The following is a 25,059-nucleotide window of genomic DNA, read 5'->3' as shown; positions in this document are numbered from 1 at the left end:
GAGGAAAATGCTTTACAAAAGCATCTGCAAGTTCCTACACACCCGCTGAAAACCCATACCAGGGATGGGGCTCGAACCCATGCGGACAACTGTCCATTGGATCTTAAGTCCAACGCCTTAACCACTCGGCCACCCTGGTGAGACCCTAGGTCCTGCCTTACTCAGCTCCCTTTTCATGCTGGCTGCTCCAGCGCAGGCTGTCCAGCAAGAGGTGATTGCAGAGTAAAAAGGCTTTTGCAGGAGGATAAAGGTAATTGCTTATGACAAACACACTGTGTGACACCTAACTTTTCCCCACTCGTACTTTATGGGCAATCTATACAGTGGAGTTAGCTTAGTCACAATAAGGAAGTGAGCAAGGCAGGCTCACAAGAGCATCTCCTCCCTGGTGGTCTAGTGGCTAGGATTCGGCGCTTTCACCGCCGCGGCCCGGGTTCGATTCCCGGTCAGGGAAGATCCCTCTAAGACGTAGACGTGCGTAATTTGTCCACGCAGCTCAGCTTTTTTTAATCGAAGGTCCTTAAAAAGGCACCCCGACCTATAGACGAAAGCAGAGGAAAGGGGCTGGGTCCCCTGTGTCCCAGGTTGCTTTGCTCCCATTGCCCTCAGCCACCTTCATGCGCACGCAGTCCCCCACCCAGTCAGGTGCTCTATGTGGGCGTAAAGTGCAGTACCAGCTCATCAGAAAGGTAAATTGCTGGAAAACCCGGCTGCGATGTATACATCTACTTTGGAGCACTCTTCTCCCTTGCACTCTTGAATCGGTCATTCGCAATGTATTCTTCCAGCAAGCTGAATAACGAGGTAGGTGTGAGAAGGTGTACCAGCTGTCTTTGAGCTATCAGCGGCCACTAGGTGTCCCTCTTGTGATTTCCCGGGGATCCCGATTGTACAGGAATTCGTCGGTTCAGTAGCACGGGGGAGGGGATGGCCTGTGCTTGGAAGTGACAAACAGTCTGGTGGAATCATGAGTGTTTTTTCAAGTTCTGATTCATATTCGCTGTAGAATAAAATATGCTTTCAGCCCCCATGAGCTTTGTCACTAGGAGAGCAGTGTAGGAACTTTTGCTGTATGGCTGTGGGTTCCCTGGTGGTCTAGTGGTTAGGATTCGGCGCTCTCACCGCCGCGGCCCGGGTTCGATTCCCGGTCAGGGAACAGTCCTTCTTCTGCCCTTGAATGCTTTTCCTTCCCGCAGGTCAGGGCTTCTCAAAATGAATTTGCTTTTCTGACAAACAGTTTGCCTAGCATCCCGCAATCTGGCTCCTAATTTGATTTTCGCAAGGTTCCCTTTGAGTTGCTTTCCTCGGCGGGAGGAAAATCTCTTGTGCAAGGCTCTTGAGGAAGTGAGATTCTGTATTCCGAGGTGCGCTTCTTTTCGTAGGCTTCTGACCACATGGTGTGCGGCAGGAAGTCATCTTTGACAGGGCCGCAGGCTTTGTCTCCAAATGGCATCCCGGACCCACTGCAACCCACCTTTTTGCTGAAACGGAAGTCTGGTTCAGGGTAAGAAAAAGCTGAGCTGCACGTACCGAAAGCAGCAGAGCCCAGCGGCGGAGAGGGTGTGGCCAGGGCTGTCTGATTTGCATAGTGACCAGTGGCATCTTGGGAATGTACAGGCTTTGGAGCCTAACGGGTGCTGCAGGGGTCTGCCTGGCCGGAGAAATGCCTGTCTGGCGCTCCCCTCAGGACACACGTGTCTTCCGTTCGAGCATGGAGGGTGAGGGACATGGGTCACCCTCATATACAGGGGTGTGGGCATGGGCAGGATGGGGCGTGGGGGACCCGTCAGGGCATTGCCCGTTTGGAAGCCCGTTCGGAAGGCAAGAGGAGGCGGAGGCGGAGGCGGGAATCTCTGCTCAATTTTTTCCCGAGGCCTGGGGACAAGCCTTTGCACATTTGATCCAGCCGGGCCTGCATCAGCAGATCCTGCTCCGATGGCAAGGGAGAGCCTGCAGGTGTAAATCAAAGAAAGGGGAGAAATCCGCAAGAGGCGGGTTAACAAATTCCAGTGGCAGGCCCATGTTCCCCAGGAAGCAAGTACTTCCTCCTGCTCCCTTCAGTGGGAAAAGACATAGGAGGTGTATTTCTCTAAGCAGGGGCTCTGCGTAGGTGGCACTGCATTGCTTTGGCAAACATCCATGCTAAGTGCAGAGTAGCAGCAGACCCCACAGCTGAGACGTGAATTGGGACTGTTAAGGAAGGGCACTGGGAGGGTGAGGAGGGCAGAGGAAAATGCTTTACAAAAGCATCTGCAAGTTCCTACACACCCGCTGAAAACCCATACCAGGGATGGGGCTCGAACCCATGCGGACAACTGTCCATTGGATCTTAAGTCCAACGCCTTAACCACTCGGCCACCCTGGTGAGACCCTAGGTCCTGCCTTACTCAGCTCCCTTTTCATGCTGGCTGCTCCAGCGCAGGCTGTCCAGCAAGAGGTGATTGCAGAGTAAAAAGGCTTTTGCAGGAGGATAAAGGTAATTGCTTATGACAAACACACTGTGTGACACCTAACTTTTCCCCACTCGTACTTTATGGGCAATCTATACAGTGGAGTTAGCTTAGTCACAATAAGGAAGTGAGCAAGGCAGGCTCACAAGAGCATCTCCTCCCTGGTGGTCTAGTGGCTAGGATTCGGCGCTTTCACCGCCGCGGCCCGGGTTCGATTCCCGGTCAGGGAAGATCCCTCTAAGACGTAGACGTGCGTAATTTGTCCACGCAGCTCAGCTTTTTTTAATCGAAGGTCCTTAAAAAGGCACCCCGACCTATAGACGAAAGCAGAGGAAAGGGGCTGGGTCCCCTGTGTCCCAGGTTGCTTTGCTCCCATTGCCCTCAGCCACCTTCATGCGCACGCAGTCCCCCACCCAGTCAGGTGCTCTATGTGGGCGTAAAGTGCAGTACCAGCTCATCAGAAAGGTAAATTGCTGGAAAACCCGGCTGCGATGTATACATCTACTTTGGAGCACTCTTCTCCCTTGCACTCTTGAATCGGTCATTCGCAATGTATTCTTCCAGCAAGCTGAATAACGAGGTAGGTGTGAGAAGGTGTACCAGCTGTCTTTGAGCTATCAGCGGCCACTAGGTGTCCCTCTTGTGATTTCCCGGGGATCCCGATTGTACAGGAATTCGTCGGTTCAGTAGCACGGGGGAGGGGATGGCCTGTGCTTGGAAGTGACAAACAGTCTGGTGGAATCATGAGTGTTTTTTCAAGTTCTGATTCATATTCGCTGTAGAATAAAATATGCTTTCAGCCCCCATGAGCTTTGTCACTAGGAGAGCAGTGTAGGAACTTTTGCTGTATGGCTGTGGGTTCCCTGGTGGTCTAGTGGTTAGGATTCGGCGCTCTCACCGCCGCGGCCCGGGTTCGATTCCCGGTCAGGGAACAGTCCTTCTTCTGCCCTTGAATGCTTTTCCTTCCCGCAGGTCAGGGCTTCTCAAAATGAATTTGCTTTTCTGACAAACAGTTTGCCTAGCATCCCGCAATCTGGCTCCTAATTTGATTTTCGCAAGGTTCCCTTTGAGTTGCTTTCCTCGGCGGGAGGAAAATCTCTTGTGCAAGGCTCTTGAGGAAGTGAGATTCTGTATTCCGAGGTGCGCTTCTTTTCGTAGGCTTCTGACCACATGGTGTGCGGCAGGAAGTCATCTTTGACAGGGCCGCAGGCTTTGTCTCCAAATGGCATCCCGGACCCACTGCAACCCACCTTTTTGCTGAAACGGAAGTCTGGTTCAGGGTAAGAAAAAGCTGAGCTGCACGTACCGAAAGCAGCAGAGCCCAGCGGCGGAGAGGGTGTGGCCAGGGCTGTCTGATTTGCATAGTGACCAGTGGCATCTTGGGAATGTACAGGCTTTGGAGCCTAACGGGTGCTGCAGGGGTCTGCCTGGCCGGAGAAATGCCTGTCTGGCGCTCCCCTCAGGACACACGTGTCTTCCGTTCGAGCATGGAGGGTGAGGGACATGGGTCACCCTCATATACAGGGGTGTGGGCATGGGCAGGATGGGGCGTGGGGGACCCGTCAGGGCATTGCCCGTTTGGAAGCCCGTTCGGAAGGCAAGAGGAGGCGGAGGCGGAGGCGGGAATCTCTGCTCAATTTTTTCCCGAGGCCTGGGGACAAGCCTTTGCACATTTGATCCAGCCGGGCCTGCATCAGCAGATCCTGCTCCGATGGCAAGGGAGAGCCTGCAGGTGTAAATCAAAGAAAGGGGAGAAATCCGCAAGAGGCGGGTTAACAAATTCCAGTGGCAGGCCCATGTTCCCCAGGAAGCAAGTACTTCCTCCTGCTCCCTTCAGTGGGAAAAGACATAGGAGGTGTATTTCTCTAAGCAGGGGCTCTGCGTAGGTGGCACTGCATTGCTTTGGCAAACATCCATGCTAAGTGCAGAGTAGCAGCAGACCCCACAGCTGAGACGTGAATTGGGACTGTTAAGGAAGGGCACTGGGAGGGTGAGGAGGGCAGAGGAAAATGCTTTACAAAAGCATCTGCAAGTTCCTACACACCCGCTGAAAACCCATACCAGGGATGGGGCTCGAACCCATGCGGACAACTGTCCATTGGATCTTAAGTCCAACGCCTTAACCACTCGGCCACCCTGGTGAGACCCTAGGTCCTGCCTTACTCAGCTCCCTTTTCATGCTGGCTGCTCCAGCGCAGGCTGTCCAGCAAGAGGTGATTGCAGAGTAAAAAGGCTTTTGCAGGAGGATAAAGGTAATTGCTTATGACAAACACACTGTGTGACACCTAACTTTTCCCCACTCGTACTTTATGGGCAATCTATACAGTGGAGTTAGCTTAGTCACAATAAGGAAGTGAGCAAGGCAGGCTCACAAGAGCATCTCCTCCCTGGTGGTCTAGTGGCTAGGATTCGGCGCTTTCACCGCCGCGGCCCGGGTTCGATTCCCGGTCAGGGAAGATCCCTCTAAGACGTAGACGTGCGTAATTTGTCCACGCAGCTCAGCTTTTTTTAATCGAAGGTCCTTAAAAAGGCACCCCGACCTATAGACGAAAGCAGAGGAAAGGGGCTGGGTCCCCTGTGTCCCAGGTTGCTTTGCTCCCATTGCCCTCAGCCACCTTCATGCGCACGCAGTCCCCCACCCAGTCAGGTGCTCTATGTGGGCGTAAAGTGCAGTACCAGCTCATCAGAAAGGTAAATTGCTGGAAAACCCGGCTGCGATGTATACATCTACTTTGGAGCACTCTTCTCCCTTGCACTCTTGAATCGGTCATTCGCAATGTATTCTTCCAGCAAGCTGAATAACGAGGTAGGTGTGAGAAGGTGTACCAGCTGTCTTTGAGCTATCAGCGGCCACTAGGTGTCCCTCTTGTGATTTCCCGGGGATCCCGATTGTACAGGAATTCGTCGGTTCAGTAGCACGGGGGAGGGGATGGCCTGTGCTTGGAAGTGACAAACAGTCTGGTGGAATCATGAGTGTTTTTTCAAGTTCTGATTCATATTCGCTGTAGAATAAAATATGCTTTCAGCCCCCATGAGCTTTGTCACTAGGAGAGCAGTGTAGGAACTTTTGCTGTATGGCTGTGGGTTCCCTGGTGGTCTAGTGGTTAGGATTCGGCGCTCTCACCGCCGCGGCCCGGGTTCGATTCCCGGTCAGGGAACAGTCCTTCTTCTGCCCTTGAATGCTTTTCCTTCCCGCAGGTCAGGGCTTCTCAAAATGAATTTGCTTTTCTGACAAACAGTTTGCCTAGCATCCCGCAATCTGGCTCCTAATTTGATTTTCGCAAGGTTCCCTTTGAGTTGCTTTCCTCGGCGGGAGGAAAATCTCTTGTGCAAGGCTCTTGAGGAAGTGAGATTCTGTATTCCGAGGTGCGCTTCTTTTCGTAGGCTTCTGACCACATGGTGTGCGGCAGGAAGTCATCTTTGACAGGGCCGCAGGCTTTGTCTCCAAATGGCATCCCGGACCCACTGCAACCCACCTTTTTGCTGAAACGGAAGTCTGGTTCAGGGTAAGAAAAAGCTGAGCTGCACGTACCGAAAGCAGCAGAGCCCAGCGGCGGAGAGGGTGTGGCCAGGGCTGTCTGATTTGCATAGTGACCAGTGGCATCTTGGGAATGTACAGGCTTTGGAGCCTAACGGGTGCTGCAGGGGTCTGCCTGGCCGGAGAAATGCCTGTCTGGCGCTCCCCTCAGGACACACGTGTCTTCCGTTCGAGCATGGAGGGTGAGGGACATGGGTCACCCTCATATACAGGGGTGTGGGCATGGGCAGGATGGGGCGTGGGGGACCCGTCAGGGCATTGCCCGTTTGGAAGCCCGTTCGGAAGGCAAGAGGAGGCGGAGGCGGAGGCGGGAATCTCTGCTCAATTTTTTCCCGAGGCCTGGGGACAAGCCTTTGCACATTTGATCCAGCCGGGCCTGCATCAGCAGATCCTGCTCCGATGGCAAGGGAGAGCCTGCAGGTGTAAATCAAAGAAAGGGGAGAAATCCGCAAGAGGCGGGTTAACAAATTCCAGTGGCAGGCCCATGTTCCCCAGGAAGCAAGTACTTCCTCCTGCTCCCTTCAGTGGGAAAAGACATAGGAGGTGTATTTCTCTAAGCAGGGGCTCTGCGTAGGTGGCACTGCATTGCTTTGGCAAACATCCATGCTAAGTGCAGAGTAGCAGCAGACCCCACAGCTGAGACGTGAATTGGGACTGTTAAGGAAGGGCACTGGGAGGGTGAGGAGGGCAGAGGAAAATGCTTTACAAAAGCATCTGCAAGTTCCTACACACCCGCTGAAAACCCATACCAGGGATGGGGCTCGAACCCATGCGGACAACTGTCCATTGGATCTTAAGTCCAACGCCTTAACCACTCGGCCACCCTGGTGAGACCCTAGGTCCTGCCTTACTCAGCTCCCTTTTCATGCTGGCTGCTCCAGCGCAGGCTGTCCAGCAAGAGGTGATTGCAGAGTAAAAAGGCTTTTGCAGGAGGATAAAGGTAATTGCTTATGACAAACACACTGTGTGACACCTAACTTTTCCCCACTCGTACTTTATGGGCAATCTATACAGTGGAGTTAGCTTAGTCACAATAAGGAAGTGAGCAAGGCAGGCTCACAAGAGCATCTCCTCCCTGGTGGTCTAGTGGCTAGGATTCGGCGCTTTCACCGCCGCGGCCCGGGTTCGATTCCCGGTCAGGGAAGATCCCTCTAAGACGTAGACGTGCGTAATTTGTCCACGCAGCTCAGCTTTTTTTAATCGAAGGTCCTTAAAAAGGCACCCCGACCTATAGACGAAAGCAGAGGAAAGGGGCTGGGTCCCCTGTGTCCCAGGTTGCTTTGCTCCCATTGCCCTCAGCCACCTTCATGCGCACGCAGTCCCCCACCCAGTCAGGTGCTCTATGTGGGCGTAAAGTGCAGTACCAGCTCATCAGAAAGGTAAATTGCTGGAAAACCCGGCTGCGATGTATACATCTACTTTGGAGCACTCTTCTCCCTTGCACTCTTGAATCGGTCATTCGCAATGTATTCTTCCAGCAAGCTGAATAACGAGGTAGGTGTGAGAAGGTGTACCAGCTGTCTTTGAGCTATCAGCGGCCACTAGGTGTCCCTCTTGTGATTTCCCGGGGATCCCGATTGTACAGGAATTCGTCGGTTCAGTAGCACGGGGGAGGGGATGGCCTGTGCTTGGAAGTGACAAACAGTCTGGTGGAATCATGAGTGTTTTTTCAAGTTCTGATTCATATTCGCTGTAGAATAAAATATGCTTTCAGCCCCCATGAGCTTTGTCACTAGGAGAGCAGTGTAGGAACTTTTGCTGTATGGCTGTGGGTTCCCTGGTGGTCTAGTGGTTAGGATTCGGCGCTCTCACCGCCGCGGCCCGGGTTCGATTCCCGGTCAGGGAACAGTCCTTCTTCTGCCCTTGAATGCTTTTCCTTCCCGCAGGTCAGGGCTTCTCAAAATGAATTTGCTTTTCTGACAAACAGTTTGCCTAGCATCCCGCAATCTGGCTCCTAATTTGATTTTCGCAAGGTTCCCTTTGAGTTGCTTTCCTCGGCGGGAGGAAAATCTCTTGTGCAAGGCTCTTGAGGAAGTGAGATTCTGTATTCCGAGGTGCGCTTCTTTTCGTAGGCTTCTGACCACATGGTGTGCGGCAGGAAGTCATCTTTGACAGGGCCGCAGGCTTTGTCTCCAAATGGCATCCCGGACCCACTGCAACCCACCTTTTTGCTGAAACGGAAGTCTGGTTCAGGGTAAGAAAAAGCTGAGCTGCACGTACCGAAAGCAGCAGAGCCCAGCGGCGGAGAGGGTGTGGCCAGGGCTGTCTGATTTGCATAGTGACCAGTGGCATCTTGGGAATGTACAGGCTTTGGAGCCTAACGGGTGCTGCAGGGGTCTGCCTGGCCGGAGAAATGCCTGTCTGGCGCTCCCCTCAGGACACACGTGTCTTCCGTTCGAGCATGGAGGGTGAGGGACATGGGTCACCCTCATATACAGGGGTGTGGGCATGGGCAGGATGGGGCGTGGGGGACCCGTCAGGGCATTGCCCGTTTGGAAGCCCGTTCGGAAGGCAAGAGGAGGCGGAGGCGGAGGCGGGAATCTCTGCTCAATTTTTTCCCGAGGCCTGGGGACAAGCCTTTGCACATTTGATCCAGCCGGGCCTGCATCAGCAGATCCTGCTCCGATGGCAAGGGAGAGCCTGCAGGTGTAAATCAAAGAAAGGGGAGAAATCCGCAAGAGGCGGGTTAACAAATTCCAGTGGCAGGCCCATGTTCCCCAGGAAGCAAGTACTTCCTCCTGCTCCCTTCAGTGGGAAAAGACATAGGAGGTGTATTTCTCTAAGCAGGGGCTCTGCGTAGGTGGCACTGCATTGCTTTGGCAAACATCCATGCTAAGTGCAGAGTAGCAGCAGACCCCACAGCTGAGACGTGAATTGGGACTGTTAAGGAAGGGCACTGGGAGGGTGAGGAGGGCAGAGGAAAATGCTTTACGAAAGCATCTGCAAGTTCCTACACACCCGCTGAAAACCCATACCAGGGATGGGGCTCGAACCCATGCGGACAACTGTCCATTGGATCTTAAGTCCAACGCCTTAACCACTCGGCCACCCTGGTGAGACCCTAGGTCCTGCCTTACTCAGCTCCCTTTTCATGCTGGCTGCTCCAGCGCAGGCTGTCCAGCAAGAGGTGATTGCAGAGTAAAAAGGCTTTTGCAGGAGGATAAAGGTAATTGCTTATGACAAACACACTGTGTGACACCTAACTTTTCCCCACTCGTACTTTATGGGCAATCTATACAGTGGAGTTAGCTTAGTCACAATAAGGAAGTGAGCAAGGCAGGCTCACAAGAGCATCTCCTCCCTGGTGGTCTAGTGGCTAGGATTCGGCGCTTTCACCACCGCGGCCCGGGTTCGATTCCCGGTCAGGGAAGATCCCTCTAAGACGTAGACGTGCGTAATTTGTCCACGCAGCTCAGCTTTTTTTAATCGAAGGTCCTTAAAAAGGCACCCCGACCTATAGACGAAAGCAGAGGAAAGGGGCTGGGTCCCCTGTGTCCCAGGTTGCTTTGCTCCCATTGCCCTCAGCCACCTTCATGCGCACGCAGTCCCCCACCCAGTCAGGTGCTCTATGTGGGCGTAAAGTGCAGTACCAGCTCATCAGAAAGGTAAATTGCTGGAAAACCCGGCTGCGATGTATACATCTACTTTGGAGCACTCTTCTCCCTTGCACTCTTGAATCGGTCATTCGCAATGTATTCTTCCAGCAAGCTGAATAACGAGGTAGGTGTGAGAAGGTGTACCAGCTGTCTTTGAGCTATCAGCGGCCACTAGGTGTCCCTCTTGTGATTTCCCGGGGATCCCGATTGTACAGGAATTCGTCGGTTCAGTAGCACGGGGGAGGGGATGGCCTGTGCTTGGAAGTGACAAACAGTCTGGTGGAATCATGAGTGTTTTTTCAAGTTCTGATTCATATTCGCTGTAGAATAAAATATGCTTTCAGCCCCCATGAGCTTTGTCACTAGGAGAGCAGTGTAGGAACTTTTGCTGTATGGCTGTGGGTTCCCTGGTGGTCTAGTGGTTAGGATTCGGCGCTCTCACCGCTGCGGCCCGGGTTCGATTCCCGGTCAGGGAACAGTCCTTCTTCTGCCCTTGAATGCTTTTCCTTCCCGCAGGTCAGGGCTTCTCAAAATGAATTTGCTTTTCTGACAAACAGTTTGCCTAGCATCCCGCAATCTGGCTCCTAATTTGATTTTCGCAAGGTTCCCTTTGAGTTGCTTTCCTCGGCGGGAGGAAAATCTCTTGTGCAAGGCTCTTGAGGAAGTGAGATTCTGTATTCCGAGGTGCGCTTCTTTTCGTAGGCTTCTGACCACATGGTGTGCGGCAGGAAGTCATCTTTGACAGGGCCGCAGGCTTTGTCTCCAAATGGCATCCCGGACCCACTGCAACCCACCTTTTTGCTGAAACGGAAGTCTGGTTCAGGGTAAGAAAAAGCTGAGCTGCACGTACCGAAAGCAGCAGAGCCCAGCGGCGGAGAGGGTGTGGCCAGGGCTGTCTGATTTGCATAGTGACCAGTGGCATCTTGGGAATGTACAGGCTTTGGAGCCTAACGGGTGCTGCAGGGGTCTGCCTGGCCGGAGAAATGCCTGTCTGGCGCTCCCCTCAGGACACACGTGTCTTCCGTTCGAGCATGGAGGGTGAGGGACATGGGTCACCCTCATATACAGGGGTGTGGGCATGGGCAGGATGGGGCGTGGGGGACCCGTCAGGGCATTGCCCGTTTGGAAGCCCGTTCGGAAGGCAAGAGGAGGCGGAGGCGGAGGCGGGAATCTCTGCTCAATTTTTTCCCGAGGCCTGGGGACAAGCCTTTGCACATTTGATCCAGCCGGGCCTGCATCAGCAGATCCTGCTCCGATGGCAAGGGAGAGCCTGCAGGTGTAAATCAAAGAAAGGGGAGAAATCCGCAAGAGGCGGGTTAACAAATTCCAGTGGCAGGCCCATGTTCCCCAGGAAGCAAGTACTTCCTCCTGCTCCCTTCAGTGGGAAAAGACATAGGAGGTGTATTTCTCTAAGCAGGGGCTCTGCGTAGGTGGCACTGCATTGCTTTGGCAAACATCCATGCTAAGTGCAGAGTAGCAGCAGACCCCACAGCTGAGACGTGAATTGGGACTGTTAAGGAAGGGCACTGGGAGGGTGAGGAGGGCAGAGGAAAATGCTTTACAAAAGCATCTGCAAGTTCCTACACACCCGCTGAAAACCCATACCAGGGATGGGGCTCGAACCCATGCGGACAACTGTCCATTGGATCTTAAGTCCAACGCCTTAACCACTCGGCCACCCTGGTGAGACCCTAGGTCCTGCCTTACTCAGCTCCCTTTTCATGCTGGCTGCTCCAGCGCAGGCTGTCCAGCAAGAGGTGATTGCAGAGTAAAAAGGCTTTTGCAGGAGGATAAAGGTAATTGCTTATGACAAACACACTGTGTGACACCTAACTTTTCCCCACTCGTACTTTATGGGCAATCTATACAGTGGAGTTAGCTTAGTCACAATAAGGAAGTGAGCAAGGCAGGCTCACAAGAGCATCTCCTCCCTGGTGGTCTAGTGGCTAGGATTCGGCGCTTTCACCGCCGCGGCCCGGGTTCGATTCCCGGTCAGGGAAGATCCCTCTAAGACGTAGACGTGCGTAATTTGTCCACGCAGCTCAGCTTTTTTTAATCGAAGGTCCTTAAAAAGGCACCCCGACCTATAGACGAAAGCAGAGGAAAGGGGCTGGGTCCCCTGTGTCCCAGGTTGCTTTGCTCCCATTGCCCTCAGCCACCTTCATGCGCACGCAGTCCCCCACCCAGTCAGGTGCTCTATGTGGGCGTAAAGTGCAGTACCAGCTCATCAGAAAGGTAAATTGCTGGAAAACCCGGCTGCGATGTATACATCTACTTTGGAGCACTCTTCTCCCTTGCACTCTTGAATCGGTCATTCGCAATGTATTCTTCCAGCAAGCTGAATAACGAGGTAGGTGTGAGAAGGTGTACCAGCTGTCTTTGAGCTATCAGCGGCCACTAGGTGTCCCTCTTGTGATTTCCCGGGGATCCCGATTGTACAGGAATTCGTCGGTTCAGTAGCACGGGGGAGGGGATGGCCTGTGCTTGGAAGTGACAAACAGTCTGGTGGAATCATGAGTGTTTTTTCAAGTTCTGATTCATATTCGCTGTAGAATAAAATATGCTTTCAGCCCCCATGAGCTTTGTCACTAGGAGAGCAGTGTAGGAACTTTTGCTGTATGGCTCTGGGTTCCCTGGTGGTCTAGTGGTTAGGATTCGGCGCTCTCACCGCCGCGGCCCGGGTTCGATTCCCGGTCAGGGAACAGTCCTTCTTCTGCCCTTGAATGCTTTTCCTTCCCGCAGGTCAGGGCTTCTCAAAATGAATTTGCTTTTCTGACAAACAGTTTGCCTAGCATCCCGCAATCTGGCTCCTAATTTGATTTTCGCAAGGTTCCCTTTGAGTTGCTTTCCTCGGCGGGAGGAAAATCTCTTGTGCAAGGCTCTTGAGGAAGTGAGATTCTGTATTCCGAGGTGCGCTTCTTTTCGTAGGCTTCTGACCACATGGTGTGCGGCAGGAAGTCATCTTTGACAGGGCCGCAGGCTTTGTCTCCAAATGGCATCCCGGACCCACTGCAACCCACCTTTTTGCTGAAACGGAAGTCTGGTTCAGGGTAAGAAAAAGCTGAGCTGCACGTACCGAAAGCAGCAGAGCCCAGCGGCGGAGAGGGTGTGGCCAGGGCTGTCTGATTTGCATAGTGACCAGTGGCATCTTGGGAATGTACAGGCTTTGGAGCCTAACGGGTGCTGCAGGGGTCTGCCTGGCCGGAGAAATGCCTGTCTGGCGCTCCCCTCAGGACACACGTGTCTTCTGTTCGAGCATGGAGGGTGAGGGACATGGGTCACCCTCATATACAGGGGTGTGGGCATGGGCAGGATGGGGCGTGGGGGAGCCGTCAGGGCATTGCCCGTTTGGAAGCCCGTTCGGAAGGCAAGAGGAGGCGGAGGCGGAGGCGGGAATCTCTGCTCAATTTTTTCCCGAGGCCTGGGGACAAGCCTTTGCACATTTGATCCAGCCGGGCCTGCATCAGCAGATCCTGCTCCGATGGCAAGGGAGAGCCTGCAGGTGTAAATCAAAGAAAGGGGAGAAATCCGCAAGAGGCGGGTTAACAAATTCCAGTGGCAGGCCCATGTTCCCCAGGAAGCAAGTACTTCCTCCTGCTCCCTTCAGTGGGAAAAGACATAGGAGGTGTATTTCTCTAAGCAGGGGCTCTGCGTAGGTGGCACTGCATTGCTTTGGGAAGCATCCATGCTAAGTGCAGAGTAGCAGCAGACCCCACAGCTGAGACGTGAATTGGGACTGTTAAGGAAGGGCACTGGGAGGGTGAGGAGGGCAGAGGAAAATGCTTTAAAAAAGCATCTGCAAGTTCCTACACACCCGCTGAAAACCCATACCAGGGATGGGGCTCGAACCCATGCGGACAACTGTCCATTGGATCTTAAGTCCAACGCCTTAACCACTCGGCCACCCTGGTGAGACCCTAGGCCCTGCCTTACTCAGCTCCCTTTTCATGCTGGCTGCTCCAGCGCAGGCTGTCCAGCAAGAGGTGATTGCAGAGTAAAAAGGCTTTTGCAGGAGGATAAAGGTAATTGCTTATGACAAACACACTGTGTGACACCTAACTTTTCCCCACTCGTACTTTATGGGCAATCTATACAGTGGAGTTAGCTTAGTCACAATAAGGAAGTGAGCAAGGCAGGCTCACAAGAGCATCTCCTCCCTGGTGGTCTAGTGGCTAGGATTCGGCGCTTTCACCGCCGCGGCCCGGGTTCGATTCCCGGTCAGGGAAGATCCCTCTAAGACGTAGACGTGCGTAATTTGTCCACGCAGCTCAGCTTTTTTTAATCGAAGGTCCTTAAAAAGGCACCCCGACCTATAGACGAAAGCAGAGGAAAGGGGCTGGGTCCCCTGTGTCCCAGGTTGCTTTGCTCCCATTGCCCTCAGCCACCTTCATGCGCACGCAGTCCCCCACCCAGTCAGGTGCTCTATGTGGGCGTAAAGTGCAGTACCAGCTCATCAGAAAGGTAAATTGCTGGAAAACCCGGCTGCGATGTATACATCTACTTTGGAGCACTCTTCTCCCTTGCACTCTTGAATCGGTCATTCGCAATGTATTCTTCCAGCAAGCTGAATAACGAGGTAGGTGTGAGAAGGTGTACCAGCTGTCTTTGAGCTATCAGCGGCCACTAGGTGTCCCTCTTGTGATTTCCCGGGGATCCCGATTGTACAGGAATTCGTCGGTTCAGTAGCACGGGGGAGGGGATGGCCTGTGCTTGGAAGTGACAAACAGTCTGGTGGAATCATGAGTGTTTTTTCAAGTTCTGATTCATATTCGCTGTAGAATAAAATATGCTTTCAGCCCCCATGAGCTTTGTCACTAGGAGAGCAGTGTAGGAACTTTTGCTGTATGGCTCTGGGTTCCCTGGTGGTCTAGTGGTTAGGATTCGGCGCTCTCACCGCCGCGGCCCGGGTTCGATTCCCGGTCAGGGAACAGTCCTTCTTCTGCCCTTGAATGCTTTTCCTTCCCGCAGGTCAGGGCTTCTCAAAATGAATTTGCTTTTCTGACAAACAGTTTGCCTAGCATCCCGCAATCTGGCTCCTAATTTGATTTTCGCAAGGTTCCCTTTGAGTTGCTTTCCTCGGCGGGAGGAAAATCTCTTGTGCAAGGCTCTTGAGGAAGTGAGATTCTGTATTCCGAGGTGCGCTTCTTTTCGTAGGCTTCTGACCACATGGTGTGCGGCAGGAAGTCATCTTTGACAGGGCCGCAGGCTTTGTCTCCAAATGGCATCCCGGACCCACTGCAACCCACCTTTTTGCTGAAACGGAAGTCTGGTTCAGGGTAAGAAAAAGCTGAGCTGCACGTACCGAAAGCAGCAGAGCCCAGCGGCGGAGAGGGTGTGGCCAGGGCTGTCTGATTTGCATAGTGACCAGTGGCATCTTGGGAATGTACAGGCTTTGGAGCCTAACGGGTGCTGCAGGGGTCTGCCTGGCCGGAGAAATGCCTGTCTGGCGCTCCCCTCAGGACACACGTGTCTTCCGTTCGAGCATGGAGGGTGAGGGACATGGGTCACCCTCATATACAGGGGTGTGGGCATGGGCAGGATGGGGCGTGGGGGACCCGTCAGGGCATTGCCCGTTTGGAAGCCCGTTCGGAAGGCAAGAGGAGGCGGAGGCGGAGGCGGGAATCTCTGCTCAATTTTTTCCCGAGGCCTGGGGACAAGCCTTTGCACATTTGATCCAGCCGGGCCTGCATCAGCAGATCCTGCTCCGATGGCAAGGGAGAGCCTGCAGGTGTAAATCAAAGAAAGGGGAGAAATCCGCAAGAGGCGGGTTAACAAATTCCAGTGGCAGGCCCATGTTCCCCAGGAAGCAAGTAATTCCTCCTGCTCCCTTCAGTGGGAAAAGACATAGGAGGTGTATTTCTCTAAGCAGGGGCTCTGCGTAGGTGGCACTGCATTGCTTTGGCAAACATCCATGCTAAGTGCAGAGTAGCAGCAGACCCCACAGCTGAGACGTGAATTGGGACTGTTAAGGAAGGGCACTGGGAGGGTGAGGAGGGCAGAGGAAAATGCTTTACAAAAGCATCTGCAAGTTCCTACACACCCGCTGAAAACCCATACCAGGGATGGGGCTCGAACCCATGCGGACAACTGTCCATTGGATCTTAAGTCCAACGCCTTAACCACTCGGCCACCCTGGTGAGACCCTAGGTCCTGCCTTACTCAGCTCCCTTTTCATGCTGGCTGCTCCAGCGCAGGCTGTCCAGCAAGAGGTGATTGCAGAGTAAAAAGGCTTTTGCAGGAGGATAAAGGTAATTGCTTATGACAAACACACTGTGTGACACCTAACTTTTCCCCACTCGTACTTTATGGGCAATCTATACAGTGGAGTTAGCTTAGTCACAATAAGGAAGTGAGCAAGGCAGGCTCACAAGAGCATCTCCTCCCTGGTGGTCTAGTGGCTAGGATTCGGCGCTTTCACCGCCGCGGCCCGGGTTCGATTCCCGGTCAGGGAAGATCCCTCTAAGACGTAGACGTGCGTAATTTGTCCACGCAGCTCAGCTTTTTTTAATCGAAGGTCCTTAAAAAGGCACCCCGACCTATAGACGAAAGCAGAGGAAAGGGGCTGGGTCCCCTGTGTCCCAGGTTGCTTTGCTCCCATTGCCCTCAGCCACCTTCATGCGCACGCAGTCCCCCACCCAGTCAGGTGCTCTATGTGGGCGTAAAGTGCAGTACCAGCTCATCATAAAGGTAAATTGCTGGAAAACCCGGCTGCGATGTATACATCTACTTTGGAGCACTCTTCTCCCTTGCACTCTTGAATCGGTCATTCGCAATGTATTCTTCCAGCAAGCTGAATAACGAGGTAGGTGTGAGAAGGTGTACCAGCTGTCTTTGAGCTATCAGCGGCCACTAGGTGTCCCTCTTGTGATTTCCCGGGGATCCCGATTGTACAGGAATTCGTCGGTTCAGTAGCACGGGGGAGGGGATGGCCTGTGCTTGGAAGTGACAAACAGTCTGGTGGAATCATGAGTGTTTTTTCAAGTTCTGATTCATATTCGCTGTAGAATAAAATATGCTTTCAGCCCCCATGAGCTTTGTCACTAGGAGAGCAGTGTAGGAACTTTTGCTGTATGGCTGTGGGTTCCCTGGTGGTCTAGTGGTTAGGATTCGGCGCTCTCACCGCTGCGGCCTGGGTTCGATTCCCGGTCAGGGAACAGTCCTTCTTCTGCCCTTGAATGCTTTTCCTTCCCGCAGGTCAGGGCTTCTCAAAATGAATTTGCTTTTCTGACAAACAGTTTGCCTAGCATCCCGCAATCTGGCTCCTAATTTGATTTTCGCAAGGTTCCCTTTGAGTTGCTTTCCTCGGCGGCAGGAAAATCTCTTGTGCAAGGCTCTTGAGGAAGTGAGATTCTGTATTCCGAGGTGCGCTTCTTTTCGTAGGCTTCTGACCACATGGTGTGCGGCAGGAAGTCATCTTTGACAGGGCCGCAGGCTTTGTCTCCAAATGGCATCCCGGACCCACTGCAACCCACCTTTTTGCTGAAACGGAAGTCTGGTTCAGGGTAAGAAAAAGCTGAGCTGCACGTACCGAAAGCAGCAGAGCCCAGCGGCGGAGAGGGTGTGGCCAGGGCTGTCTGATTTGCATAGTGACCAGTGGCATCTTGGGAATGTACAGGCTTTGGAGCCTAACGGGTGCTGCAGGGGTCTGCCTGGCCGGAGAAATGCCTGTCTGGCGCTCCCCTCAGGACACACGTGTCTTCCGTTCGAGCATGGAGGGTGAGGGACATGGGTCACCCTCATATACAGGGGTGTGGGCATGGGCAGGATGGGGCGTGGGGGACCCGTCAGGGCATTGCCCGTTTGGAAGCCCGTTTGGAAGCCCGTTCGGAAGGCAAGAGGAGGCGGAGGCGGAGGCGGGAATCTCTGCTCAATTTTTTCCCGAGGCCTGGGGACAAGCCTTTGCACATTTGATCCAGCCGGGCCTGCATCAGCAGATCCTGCTCCGATGGCAAGGGAGAGCCTGCAGGTGTAAATCAAAGAAAGGGGAGAAATCCGCAAGAGGCGGGTTAACAAATTCCAGTGGCAGGCCCATGTTCCCCAGGAAGCAAGTACTTCCTCCTGCTCCCTTCAGTGGGAAAAGACATAGGAGGTGTATTTCTCTAAGCAGGGGCTCTGCGTAGGTGGCACTGCATTGCTTTGGGAAGCATCCATGCTAAGTGCAGAGTAGCAGCAGACCCCACAGCTGAGACGTGAATTGGGACTGTTAAGGAAGGGCACTGGGAGGGTGAGGAGGGCAGAGGAAAATGCTTTAAAAAAGCATCTGCAAGTTCCTACACACCCGCTGAAAACCCATACCAGGGATGGGGCTCGAACCCATGCGGACAACTGTCCATTGGATCTTAAGTCCAACGCCTTAACCACTCGGCCACCCTGGTGAGACCCTAGGCTCTGCCTTACTCAGCTCCCTTTTCATGCTGGCTGCTCCAGCGCAGGCTGTCCAGCAAGAGGTGATTGCAGAGTAAAAAGGCTTTTGCAGGAGGATAAAGGTAATTGCTTATGACAAACACACTGTGTGACACCTAACTTTTCCTCACTCGTACTTTATGGGCAATCTATACAGTGGAGTTAGCTTAGTCACAATAAGGAAGTGAGCAAGGTAGGCTCACAAGAGCATCTCCTCCCTGGTGGTCTAGTGGCTAGGATTCGGCGCTTTCACCGCCGCGGCCCGGGTTCGATTCCCGGTCAGGGAAGATCCCTCTAAGACGTAGACGTGCGTAATTTGTCCACGCAGCTCAGCTTTTTTTAATCGAAGGTCCTTAAAAAGGCACCCCGACCTATAGACGAAAGCAGAGGAAAGGGGCTGGGTCCCCTGTGTCCCAGGTTGCTTTGCTCCCATTGCCCTCAGCCACCTTCATGCGCACGCAGTCCCCCACCCAGTCAGGTGCTCTATGTGGGCGTAAAGTGCAGTACCAGCTCATCAGAAAGGTAAATTGCTGGAAAACCCGGCTGCGATGTATACATCTACTTTGGAGCACTCTTCTCCCTTGCACTCTTGAATCGGTCATTCGCAATGTATTCTTCCAGCAAGCTGAATAACGAGGTAGGTGTGAGAAGGTGTACCAGCTGTCTTTGAGCTATCAGCGGCCACTAGGTGTCCCTCTTGTGATTTCCCGGGGATCCCGATTGTACAGGAATTCGTCGGTTCAGTAGCACGGGGGAGGGGATGGCCTGTGCTTGGAAGTGACAAACAGTCTGGTGGAATCATGAGTGTTTTTTCAAGTTCTGATTCATATTCGCTGTAGAATAAAATATGCTTTCAGCCCCCATGAGCTTTGTCACTAGGAGAGCAGTGTAGGAACTTTTGCTGTATGGCTCTGGGTTCCCTGGTGGTCTAGTGGTTAGGATTCGGCGCTCTCACCGCCGCGGCCCGGGTTCGATTCCCGGTCAGGGAACAGTCCTTCTTCTGCCCTTGAATGCTTTTCCTTCCCGCAGGTCAGGGCTTCTCAAAATGAATTTGCTTTTCTGACAAACAGTTTGCCTAGCATCCCGCAATCTGGCTCCTAATTTGATTTTCGCAAGGTTCCCTTTGAGTTGCTTTCCTCGGCGGGAGGAAAATCTCTTGTGCAAGGCTCTTGAGGAAGTGACATTCTGTATTCCGAGGTGCGCTTCTTTTCGTAGGCTTCTGACCACATGGTGTGCGGCAGGAAGTCATCTTTGACAGGGCCGCAGGCTTTGTCTCCAAATGGCATCCCGGACCCACTGCAACCCACCTTTTTGCTGAAACGGAAGTCTGGTTTAGGGTAAGAAAAAGCTGAGCTGCACGTACCGAAAGCAGCAGAGCCCAGCGGCGGAGAGGGTGTGGCCAGGGCTGTCTGATTTGCATAGTGACCAGTGGCATCTTGGGAATGTACAGGCTTTGGAGCCTAACGGGTGCTGCAGGGGTCTGCCTGGCCGGAGAAATGCCTGTCTGGCGCTCCCCTCAGGACACACGTGTCTTCCGTTCGAGCATGGAGGGTGAGGGACATGGGTCACCCTCATATACAGGGGTGTGGGCATGGGCAGGATGGGGCGTGGGGGACCCGTCAGGGCATTGCCCGTTTGGAAGCCCGTTCGGAAGGCAAGAGGAGGCGGAGGCGGAGGCGGGAATCTCTGCTCAATTTTTTCCCGAGGCCTGGGGACAAGCCTTTGCACATTTGATCCAGCCGGGCCTGCATCAGCAGATCCTGCTCCGATGGCAAGGGAGAGCCTGCAGGTGTAAATCAAAGAAAGGGGAGAAATCCGCAAGAGGCGGGTTAACAAATTCCAGTGGCAGGCCCATGTTCCCCAGGAAGCAAGTACTTCCTCCTGCTCCCTTCAGTGGGAAAAGACATAGGAGGTGTATTTCTCTAAGCAGGGGCTCTGCGTAGGTGGCACTGCATTGCTTTGGGAAGCATCCATGCTAAGTGCAGAGTAGCAGCAGACCCCACAGCTGAGACGTGAATTGGGACTGTTAAGGAAGGGCACTGGGAGGGTGAGGAGGGCAGAGGAAAATGCTTTAAAAAGCATCTGCAAGTTCCTACACACCCGCTGAAAACCCATACCAGGGATGGGGCTCGAACCCATGCGGACAACTGTCCATTGGATCTTAAGTCCAACGCCTTAACCACTCGGCCACCCTGGTGAGACCCTAGGCCCTGCCTTACTCAGCTCCCTTTTCATGCTGGCTGCTCCAGCGCAGGCTGTCCAGCAAGAGGTGATTGCAGAGTAAAAAGGCTTTTGCAGGAGGATAAAGGTAATTGCTTATGACAAACACACTGTGTGACACCTAACTTTTCCCCACTCGTACTTTATGGGCAATCTATACAGTGGAGTTAGCTTAGTCACAATAAGGAAGTGAGCAAGGCAGGCTCACAAGAGCATCTCCTCCCTGGTGGTCTAGTGGCTAGGATTCGGCGCTTTCACCGCCGCGGCCCGGGTTCGATTCCCGGTCAGGGAAGATCCCTCTAAGACGTAGACGTGCGTAATTTGTCCACGCAGCTCAGCTTTTTTTAATCGAAGGTCCTTAAAAAGGCACCCCGACCTATAGACGAAAGCAGAGGAAAGGGGCTGGGTCCCCTGTGTCCCAGGTTGCTTTGCTCCCATTGCCCTCAGCCACCTTCATGCGCACGCAGTCCCCCACCCAGTCAGGTGCTCTATGTGGGCGTAAAGTGCAGTACCAGCTCATCAGAAAGGTAAATTGCTGGAAAACCCGGCTGCGATGTATACATCTACTTTGGAGCACTCTTCTCCCTTGCACTCTTGAATCGGTCATTCGCAATGTATTCTTCCAGCAAGCTGAATAACGAGGTAGGTGTGAGAAGGTGTACCAGCTGTCTTTGAGCTATCAGCGGCCACTAGGTGTCCCTCTTGTGATTTCCCGGGGATCCCGATTGTACAGGAATTCGTCGGTTCAGTAGCACGGGGGAGGGGATGGCCTGTGCTTGGAAGTGACAAACAGTCTGGTGGAATCATGAGTGTTTTTTCAAGTTCTGATTCATATTCGCTGTAGAATAAAATATGCTTTCAGCCCCCATGAGCTTTGTCACTAGGAGAGCAGTGTAGGAACTTTTGCTGTATGGCTCTGGGTTCCCTGGTGGTCTAGTGGTTAGGATTCTGCGCTCTCACCGCCGCGGCCCGGGTTCGATTCCCGGTCAGGGAACAGTCCTTCTTCTGCCCTTGAATGCTTTTACTTCCCGCAGGTCAGGGCTTCTCAAAATGAATTTGCTTTTCTGACAAACAGTTTGCCTAGCATCCCGCAATCTGGCTCCTAATTTGATTTTCGCAAGGTTCCCTTTGAGTTGCTTTCCTCGGCGGGAGGAAAATCTCTTGTGCAAGGCTCTTGAGGAAGTGAGATTCTGTATTCCGAGGTGCGCTTCTTTTCGTAGGCTTCTGACCACATGGTGTGCGGCAGGAAGTCATCTTTGACAGGGCCGCAGGCTTTGTCTCCAAATGGCATCCCGGACCCACTGCAACCCACCTTTTTGCTGAAACGGAAGTCTGGTTCAGGGTAAGAAAAAGCTGAGCTGCACGTACCGAAAGCAGCAGAGCCCAGCGGCGGAGAGGGTGTGGCCAGGGCTGTCTGATTTGCATAGTGACCAGTGGCATCTTGGGAATGTACAGGCTTTGGAGCCTAACGGGTGCTGCAGGGGTCTGCCTGGCCGGAGAAATGCCTGTCTGGCGCTCCCCTCAGGACACACGTGTCTTCCGTTCGAGCATGGAGGGTGAGGGACATGGGTCACCCTCATATACAGGGGTGTGGGCATGGGCAGGATGGGGCGTGGGGGACCCGTCAGGGCATTGCCCGTTTGGAAGCCCGTTCGGAAGGCAAGAGGAGGCGGAGGCGGAGGCGGGAATCTCTGCTCAATTTTTTCCCGAGGCCTGGGGACAAGCCTTTGCACATTTGATCCAGCCGGGCCTGCATCAGCAGATCCTGCTCCGATGGCAAGGGAGAGCCTGCAGGTGTAAATCAAAGAAAGGGGAGAAATCCGCAAGAGGCGGGTTAACAAATTCCAGTGGCAGGCCCATGTTCCCCAGGAAGCAAGTACTTCCTCCTGCTCCCTTCAGTGGGAAAAGACATAGGAGGTGTATTTCTCTAAGCAGGGGCTCTGCGTAGGTGGCACTGCATTGCTTTGGCAAACATCCATGCTAAGTGCAGAGTAGCAGCAGACCCCACAGCTGAGACGTGAATTGGGACTGTTAAGGAAGGGCACTGGGAGGGTGAGGAGGGCAGAGGAAAATGCTTTACAAAAGCATCTGCAAGTTCCTACACACCCGCTGAAAACCCATACCAGGGATGGGGCTCGAACCCATGCGGACAACTGTCCATTGGATCTTAAGTCCAACGCCTTAACCACTCGGCCACCCTGGTGAGACCCTAGGTCCTGCCTTACTCAGCTCCCTTTTCATGCTGGCTGCTCCAGCGCAGGCTGTCCAGCAAGAGGTGATTGCAGAGTAAAAAGGCTTTTGCAGGAGGATAAAGGTAATTGCTTATGACAAACACACTGTGTGACACCTAACTTTTCCCCACTCGTACTTTATGGGCAATCTATACAGTGGAGTTAGCTTAGTCACAATAAGGAAGTGAGCAAGGCAGGCTCACAAGAGCATCTCCTCCCTGGTGGTCTAGTGGCTAGGATTCGGCGCTTTCACCGCCGCGGCCCGGGTTCGATTCCCGGTCAGGGAAGATCCCTCTAAGACGTAGACGTGCGTAATTTGTCCACGCAGCTCAGCTTTTTTTAATCGAAGGTCCTTAAAAAGGCACCCCGACCTATAGACGAAAGCAGAGGAAAGGGGCTGGGTCCCCTGTGTCCCAGGTTGCTTTGCTCCCATTGCCCTCAGCCACCTTCATGCGCACGCAGTCCCCCACCCAGTCAGGTGCTCTATGTGGGCGTAAAGTGCAGTACCAGCTCATCAGAAAGGTAAATTGCTGGAAAACCCGGCTGCGATGTATACATCTACTTTGGAGCACTCTTCTCCCTTGCACTCTTGAATCGGTCATTCGCAATGTATTCTTCCAGCAAGCTGAATAACGAGGTAGGTGTGAGAAGGTGTACCAGCTGTCTTTGAGCTATCAGCGGCCACTAGGTGTCCCTCTTGTGATTTCCCGGGGATCCCGATTGTACAGGAATTCGTCGGTTCAGTAGCACGGGGGAGGGGATGGCCTGTGCTTGGAAGTGACAAACAGTCTGGTGGAATCATGAGTGTTTTTTCAAGTTCTGATTCATATTCGCTGTAGAATAAAATATGCTTTCAGCCCCCATGAGCTTTGTCACTAGGAGAGCAGTGTAGGAACTTTTGCTGTATGGCTCTGGGTTCCCTGGTGGTCTAGTGGTTAGGATTCGGCGCTCTCACCGCCGCGGCCCGGGTTCGATTCCCGGTCAGGGAACAGTCCTTCTTCTGCCCATGAATGCTTTTCCTTCCCGCAGGTCAGGGCTTCTCAAAATGAATTTGCTTTTCTGACAAACAGTTTGCCTAGCATCCCGCAATCTGGCTCCTAATTTGATTTTCGCAAGGTTCCCTTTGAGTTGCTTTCCTCGGCGGGAGGAAAATCTCTTGTGCAAGGCTCTTGAGGAAGTGAGATTCTGTATTCCGAGGTGCGCTTCTTTTCGTAGGCTTCTGACCACATGGTGTGCGGCAGGAAGTCATCTTTGACAGGGCCGCAGGCTTTGTCTCCAAATGGCATCCCGGACCCACTGCAACCCACCTTTTTGCTGAAACGGAAGTCTGGTTCAGGGTAAGAAAAAGCTGAGCTGCACGTACCGAAAGCAGCAGAGCCCAGCGGCGGAGAGGGTGTGGCCAGGGCTGTCTGATTTGCATAGTGACCAGTGGCATCTTGGGAATGTACAGGCTTTGGAGCCTAACGGGTGCTGCAGGGGTCTGCCTGGCCGGAGAAATGCCTGTCTGGCGCTCCCCTCAGGACACACGTGTCTTCCGTTCGAGCATGGAGGGTGAGGGACATGGGTCACCCTCATATACAGGGGTGTGGGCATGGGCAGGAGGGGGCGTGGGGGACCCGTCAGGGCATTGCCCGTTTGGAAGCCCGTTCGGAAGGCAAGAAGAGGCGGAGGCGGAGGCGGGAATCTCTGCTCAATTTTTTCCCGAGGCCTGGGGACAAGCCTTTGCACATTTGATCCAGCCGGGCCTGCATCAGCAGATCCTGCTCCGATGGCAAGGGAGAGCCTGCAGGTGTAAATCAAAGAAAGGGGAGAAATCCGCAAGAGGCGGGTTAACAAATTCCAGTGGCAGGCCCATGTTCCCCAGGAAGCAAGTACTTCCTCCTGCTCCCTTCAGTGGGAAAAGACATAGGAGGTGTATTTCTCTAAGCAGGGGCTCTGCGTAGGTGGCACTGCATTGCTTTGGCAAACATCCATGCTAAGTGCAGAGTAGCAGCAGACCCCACAGCTGAGACGTGAATTGGGACTGTTAAGGAAGGGCACTGGGAGGGTGAGGAGGGCAGAGGAAAATGCTTTACAAAAGCATCTGCAAGTTCCTACACACCCGCTGAAAACCCATACCAGGGATGGGGCTCGAACCCATGCGGACAACTGTCCATTGGATCTTAAGTCCAACGCCTTAACCACTCGGCCACCCTGGTGAGACCCTAGGTCCTGCCTTACTCAGCTCCCTTTTCATGCTGGCTGCTCCAGCGCAGGCTGTCCAGCAAGAGGTGATTGCAGAGTAAAAAGGCTTTTGCAGGAGGATAAAGGTAATTGCTTATGACAAACACACTGTGTGACACCTAACTTTTCCCCACTCGTACTTTATGGGCAATCTATACAGTGGAGTTAGCTTAGTCACAATAAGGAAGTGAGCAAGGCAGGCTCACAAGAGCATCTCCTCCCTGGTGGTCTAGTGGCTAGGATTCGGCGCTTTCACCGCCGCGGCCCGGGTTCGATTCCCGGTCAGGGAAGATCCCTCTAAGACGTAGACGTGCGTAATTTGTCCACGCAGCTCAGCTTTTTTTAATCGAAGGTCCTTAAAAAGGCACCCGAGACCTATAGACGAAAGCAGAGGAAAG

At 53.4% G+C, this 25,059-nt stretch overlaps 31 non-coding genes across 31 annotated transcripts; 19 read left to right on the top strand and 12 right to left on the bottom strand.

The window, feature by feature from the left end:
- Positions 1-56: 56 nt before the first annotated feature.
- On the bottom strand, positions 57-139 carry TRNAL-UAA (transfer RNA leucine (anticodon UAA)). Its single transcript has one exon. It is a non-coding gene; the product is annotated as a tRNA-Leu (tRNA).
- A 243-nt stretch (positions 140-382) lies between these two features.
- On the top strand, positions 383-454 carry TRNAE-UUC (transfer RNA glutamic acid (anticodon UUC)). Its single transcript has one exon. It is a non-coding gene; the product is annotated as a tRNA-Glu (tRNA).
- A 630-nt stretch (positions 455-1,084) lies between these two features.
- On the top strand, positions 1,085-1,156 carry TRNAE-CUC (transfer RNA glutamic acid (anticodon CUC)). Its single transcript has one exon. It is a non-coding gene; the product is annotated as a tRNA-Glu (tRNA).
- A 1,126-nt stretch (positions 1,157-2,282) lies between these two features.
- Positions 2,283-2,365, bottom strand: TRNAL-UAA (transfer RNA leucine (anticodon UAA)). Its single transcript has one exon. It is a non-coding gene; the product is annotated as a tRNA-Leu (tRNA).
- A 243-nt stretch (positions 2,366-2,608) lies between these two features.
- On the top strand, positions 2,609-2,680 carry TRNAE-UUC (transfer RNA glutamic acid (anticodon UUC)). Its single transcript has one exon. It is a non-coding gene; the product is annotated as a tRNA-Glu (tRNA).
- A 630-nt stretch (positions 2,681-3,310) lies between these two features.
- TRNAE-CUC (transfer RNA glutamic acid (anticodon CUC)) lies at positions 3,311-3,382 on the top strand. Its single transcript has one exon. It is a non-coding gene; the product is annotated as a tRNA-Glu (tRNA).
- A 1,126-nt stretch (positions 3,383-4,508) lies between these two features.
- TRNAL-UAA (transfer RNA leucine (anticodon UAA)) lies at positions 4,509-4,591 on the bottom strand. The gene has a single exon. It is a non-coding gene; the product is annotated as a tRNA-Leu (tRNA).
- A 243-nt stretch (positions 4,592-4,834) lies between these two features.
- TRNAE-UUC (transfer RNA glutamic acid (anticodon UUC)) lies at positions 4,835-4,906 on the top strand. The gene has a single exon. It is a non-coding gene; the product is annotated as a tRNA-Glu (tRNA).
- Positions 4,907-5,536: 630 nt separating this feature from the next.
- TRNAE-CUC (transfer RNA glutamic acid (anticodon CUC)) lies at positions 5,537-5,608 on the top strand. The gene has a single exon. It is a non-coding gene; the product is annotated as a tRNA-Glu (tRNA).
- A 1,126-nt stretch (positions 5,609-6,734) lies between these two features.
- On the bottom strand, positions 6,735-6,817 carry TRNAL-UAA (transfer RNA leucine (anticodon UAA)). The gene has a single exon. It is a non-coding gene; the product is annotated as a tRNA-Leu (tRNA).
- A 243-nt stretch (positions 6,818-7,060) lies between these two features.
- Positions 7,061-7,132, top strand: TRNAE-UUC (transfer RNA glutamic acid (anticodon UUC)). Its single transcript has one exon. It is a non-coding gene; the product is annotated as a tRNA-Glu (tRNA).
- Positions 7,133-7,762: 630 nt separating this feature from the next.
- TRNAE-CUC (transfer RNA glutamic acid (anticodon CUC)) lies at positions 7,763-7,834 on the top strand. The gene has a single exon. It is a non-coding gene; the product is annotated as a tRNA-Glu (tRNA).
- A 1,126-nt stretch (positions 7,835-8,960) lies between these two features.
- On the bottom strand, positions 8,961-9,043 carry TRNAL-UAA (transfer RNA leucine (anticodon UAA)). Its single transcript has one exon. It is a non-coding gene; the product is annotated as a tRNA-Leu (tRNA).
- Positions 9,044-11,186: 2,143 nt separating this feature from the next.
- On the bottom strand, positions 11,187-11,269 carry TRNAL-UAA (transfer RNA leucine (anticodon UAA)). Its single transcript has one exon. It is a non-coding gene; the product is annotated as a tRNA-Leu (tRNA).
- Positions 11,270-11,512: 243 nt separating this feature from the next.
- TRNAE-UUC (transfer RNA glutamic acid (anticodon UUC)) lies at positions 11,513-11,584 on the top strand. Its single transcript has one exon. It is a non-coding gene; the product is annotated as a tRNA-Glu (tRNA).
- A 630-nt stretch (positions 11,585-12,214) lies between these two features.
- On the top strand, positions 12,215-12,286 carry TRNAE-CUC (transfer RNA glutamic acid (anticodon CUC)). Its single transcript has one exon. It is a non-coding gene; the product is annotated as a tRNA-Glu (tRNA).
- A 1,126-nt stretch (positions 12,287-13,412) lies between these two features.
- Positions 13,413-13,495, bottom strand: TRNAL-UAA (transfer RNA leucine (anticodon UAA)). The gene has a single exon. It is a non-coding gene; the product is annotated as a tRNA-Leu (tRNA).
- A 243-nt stretch (positions 13,496-13,738) lies between these two features.
- On the top strand, positions 13,739-13,810 carry TRNAE-UUC (transfer RNA glutamic acid (anticodon UUC)). Its single transcript has one exon. It is a non-coding gene; the product is annotated as a tRNA-Glu (tRNA).
- Positions 13,811-14,440: 630 nt separating this feature from the next.
- TRNAE-CUC (transfer RNA glutamic acid (anticodon CUC)) lies at positions 14,441-14,512 on the top strand. Its single transcript has one exon. It is a non-coding gene; the product is annotated as a tRNA-Glu (tRNA).
- Positions 14,513-15,638: 1,126 nt separating this feature from the next.
- TRNAL-UAA (transfer RNA leucine (anticodon UAA)) lies at positions 15,639-15,721 on the bottom strand. Its single transcript has one exon. It is a non-coding gene; the product is annotated as a tRNA-Leu (tRNA).
- Positions 15,722-15,964: 243 nt separating this feature from the next.
- TRNAE-UUC (transfer RNA glutamic acid (anticodon UUC)) lies at positions 15,965-16,036 on the top strand. The gene has a single exon. It is a non-coding gene; the product is annotated as a tRNA-Glu (tRNA).
- Positions 16,037-17,876: 1,840 nt separating this feature from the next.
- TRNAL-UAA (transfer RNA leucine (anticodon UAA)) lies at positions 17,877-17,959 on the bottom strand. The gene has a single exon. It is a non-coding gene; the product is annotated as a tRNA-Leu (tRNA).
- A 243-nt stretch (positions 17,960-18,202) lies between these two features.
- Positions 18,203-18,274, top strand: TRNAE-UUC (transfer RNA glutamic acid (anticodon UUC)). Its single transcript has one exon. It is a non-coding gene; the product is annotated as a tRNA-Glu (tRNA).
- A 630-nt stretch (positions 18,275-18,904) lies between these two features.
- On the top strand, positions 18,905-18,976 carry TRNAE-CUC (transfer RNA glutamic acid (anticodon CUC)). The gene has a single exon. It is a non-coding gene; the product is annotated as a tRNA-Glu (tRNA).
- Positions 18,977-20,101: 1,125 nt separating this feature from the next.
- Positions 20,102-20,184, bottom strand: TRNAL-UAA (transfer RNA leucine (anticodon UAA)). The gene has a single exon. It is a non-coding gene; the product is annotated as a tRNA-Leu (tRNA).
- Positions 20,185-20,427: 243 nt separating this feature from the next.
- TRNAE-UUC (transfer RNA glutamic acid (anticodon UUC)) lies at positions 20,428-20,499 on the top strand. Its single transcript has one exon. It is a non-coding gene; the product is annotated as a tRNA-Glu (tRNA).
- A 1,828-nt stretch (positions 20,500-22,327) lies between these two features.
- On the bottom strand, positions 22,328-22,410 carry TRNAL-UAA (transfer RNA leucine (anticodon UAA)). The gene has a single exon. It is a non-coding gene; the product is annotated as a tRNA-Leu (tRNA).
- A 243-nt stretch (positions 22,411-22,653) lies between these two features.
- On the top strand, positions 22,654-22,725 carry TRNAE-UUC (transfer RNA glutamic acid (anticodon UUC)). Its single transcript has one exon. It is a non-coding gene; the product is annotated as a tRNA-Glu (tRNA).
- A 630-nt stretch (positions 22,726-23,355) lies between these two features.
- Positions 23,356-23,427, top strand: TRNAE-CUC (transfer RNA glutamic acid (anticodon CUC)). The gene has a single exon. It is a non-coding gene; the product is annotated as a tRNA-Glu (tRNA).
- Positions 23,428-24,553: 1,126 nt separating this feature from the next.
- TRNAL-UAA (transfer RNA leucine (anticodon UAA)) lies at positions 24,554-24,636 on the bottom strand. Its single transcript has one exon. It is a non-coding gene; the product is annotated as a tRNA-Leu (tRNA).
- Positions 24,637-24,879: 243 nt separating this feature from the next.
- Positions 24,880-24,951, top strand: TRNAE-UUC (transfer RNA glutamic acid (anticodon UUC)). The gene has a single exon. It is a non-coding gene; the product is annotated as a tRNA-Glu (tRNA).
- Positions 24,952-25,059: the final 108 nt, after the last annotated feature.

The sequence above is a fragment of the Triturus cristatus genome, chromosome 5_2 (assembly GCF_964204655.1).
Source record: "Triturus cristatus chromosome 5_2, aTriCri1.1, whole genome shotgun sequence".
Classification (NCBI taxonomy): domain Eukaryota; kingdom Metazoa; phylum Chordata; class Amphibia; order Caudata; family Salamandridae; genus Triturus; species Triturus cristatus.
Note: the sequence above shows the minus strand (reverse complement) of the source record. Positions and strands in the feature narration are given on the sequence as shown.